Below are 2,779 nucleotides of genomic sequence, written 5' to 3' on the forward strand. Positions count from 1 at the left end.
TTATTACTATTACCTTGTCAAACTATCACTAGACTTTTTTAACTACCCGTGGAAATATTACTTGTTTTCTTTCTCTCTTATTCATTCCTACTCGATGATGTTTCTTTCCATCAACCACTTTTTTCTCCTTCATCCTCTCCTTTCTTCCATCTCCCTTCTCCCTCCATTTTTCTCCTCTCTTTCTCTTTCTCTATCTCCCTAGGCCACAAAGGAGGTCAGTCAGGTTCTCATGAGCGGTTTTTTTTTTTGTCAAGTTCACGCTGCAGAAGCCCGATTCAACGATTCTTCTTCTTATCTTCCTTTTTTTCTTTTCCTTTCTTTCATCCTTTATTATTTCCTTCCCTTCTTCCTTGATTTCCTCGTATAACACAACCTCTACGAAAGCCTTATCAAATGTGGGTGGGTGTGTAAGCCCAAATATGCTTGAGAGTATGTACACAGGTCGATATTATAAGACACCTTGGTTGGTACTATAAGACACTTTCGCTTCTCACATCAACTATTTCTAAAAGTTAAAGAGGGGGTCAGTCGGGTTCTAATGAGTGTTCCCTTAGGTTCACGGTACAGAAGAAGGGTCAAACTAACACCAGGGTCATAAAACTACTACTGGAAATGTCCTAAACTCCTATGAAAGCTTTGTCAAATATGTGTTCTTGGACGACGAAATGTTTAGTAATACGGCCCAATGTACCTGTATATAGACGCTCTCTGCCGAGGAAGTAACGGTATGCTGTCAATGCACTGCGTGGTGAGAAGGCTTTGCCCGAGGCGTTAAGGGGGATGGTGGGTCATGGAAAGAGACGGACAGCCAGACGGAAACTTCCATGTGTGTGTATGTATGTATGTATGTATGTATCTAGATAGGTATGTAGGGAGGGAGGGAGGTGGGGAGGTATGCTCTCAATGTATGTCTATACCTGTTTATCTCATTATCTATAGCTATGTTTATTTATCTAGACATGTATGTATGTTTTTTTTTTATGTTGTGGCTTTCGACGCCGGTAGGCTTTCTTGGTGGAACCTTGTGGTCGGCCCCAGCCCGTTGTGACGCGGACAAATGTTTATAGTGGCGCCATCTTGCTTGGCTCATGCTGCCCCCCCCTCCCCCCCCCCCCCAAGCTCAATTCCAGAGAATCTAGAGTTCGGGTTGATAGGTTTGTAGCGGCGGGCGGGACGCTAACCTGTGTCTTCTTGAACGCCGCGCCAACACCATGACCACTCAGCCACCGCCTTCCCATGTATGAATAAATGTATGTATGTATGTATGTATGTTATGAATATGTAAGTCTATATTTCTCTCTTTATATATTTGATTTGTATCTAGTCTTGTGTGTAGGTATGTCTATGTATTTAAGTATGTTTGTACGTATGCTCTCAATATATGTATCTATTTTCATCTATCTCTTTTCTATTTAGTAATTTATATACTCGTGTATGTGTATATATGTATTATGTATGTATGTATGTATGTGTGTATGTATGTATGTATGTATGTATGCTTTTTTTATGTAGGTCCAAAGGTATAATATTCAACTCTTTAGTCGTATGGGCGAATTTTTATCCCTAATGACTGCCTTATTATATAACTTATTATATTTATGAATTTGCTTAGCTTATGCAGCCCTCATGGATTCTTTTGACAGAACTCGCCGAAGTCAGTATTGATTGACTGTGGGTATACCTAATCTTCGGCCACTCGGCGATGATTGAGGTATGACTGACTGACTGACTGACTATATCTCTCTATCTGTCTGTCTATGAATCTATCTATCTGGGTAGTTATGTAGATACTTATAATTCATAGTTGATAGTTGGTATATATATAGATAGTGATAATAATTATAGTGATAACATGGCTGTCTGACTATCTAACTTACTATCTCTCAATTTATATATCCCTATTTATCTATCTATCTATCTATCTATCTATCTGGGTAGTCAGTTAGATAGTTACAGATCCATGGTAATAGTTATCTATAGGTTATTATAATTATAGCACCAACATGGTATGCGGGGAGGGAAGGGAAAGGTAAAAGAAAGGTGGTTACGTCTTGCCTTCTAAAAATAGCCCGCGGCATGAGGGAGGAGAGGAAAGGAAGGGGCTGGGAAGGGAGGCAAGGGCGAAAGGGAAGGAAACTACCGCGGAAAACCCTCGCTAATAAAGAACACTTGGCACCAGCATATCAGCGGGGCGGCGGAGGCGGTGGTGGTAAGCTGTGAGAGGTGACGTCAACCGCAGACAGGCAGACAGATAGACAGACAAGTGGAAAGCGAAGTAAAAGGCTTCCTAATTCGTAGTGTTGTTTACTTCCGCCCAAACCCCCAACCCCTCTTTTGTTTACGCGTAGATCACATGGTTGTGTTTTCAGGCCTGTGTGTGTGTGTGTGTGTGTGTGTGTGTAACCTTCTCTCCTCCCTTCGGAATCTTCCACTGCGTCTGCGGGCGGATCAGTCGTAAGCTTTTCCAACCACGTGTTTCCTGAAAGTCGGCCGGAAATGGTTGATAAGGGGAGAAAAGTGGTATCCTATTTCACATCCCTTATCATTCATTACCCAACGGGAGGTTAAGATACATATAGCCAATATTTCCGTTATTGAGAGAAAAAAAAAAATAGTAGCCCACATTTCAGTCTCTTGTGTGCGTATACAATCTGGTAACGTGTTGAAGTAATATACATCTACAGCCGCCGTAATAAAGATAACCGAGGCAGTTCACGGGAATCGATCCATTTCCTCACCTAACTCCGTGCGCAGCTTCCGAGAGGAGTCCATCGCGCAG

Source organism: Eriocheir sinensis, chromosome 51 (genome assembly GCF_024679095.1).
Source record: "Eriocheir sinensis breed Jianghai 21 chromosome 51, ASM2467909v1, whole genome shotgun sequence".
NCBI classification, from domain to species: Eukaryota; Metazoa; Arthropoda; class Malacostraca; order Decapoda; family Varunidae; genus Eriocheir; species Eriocheir sinensis.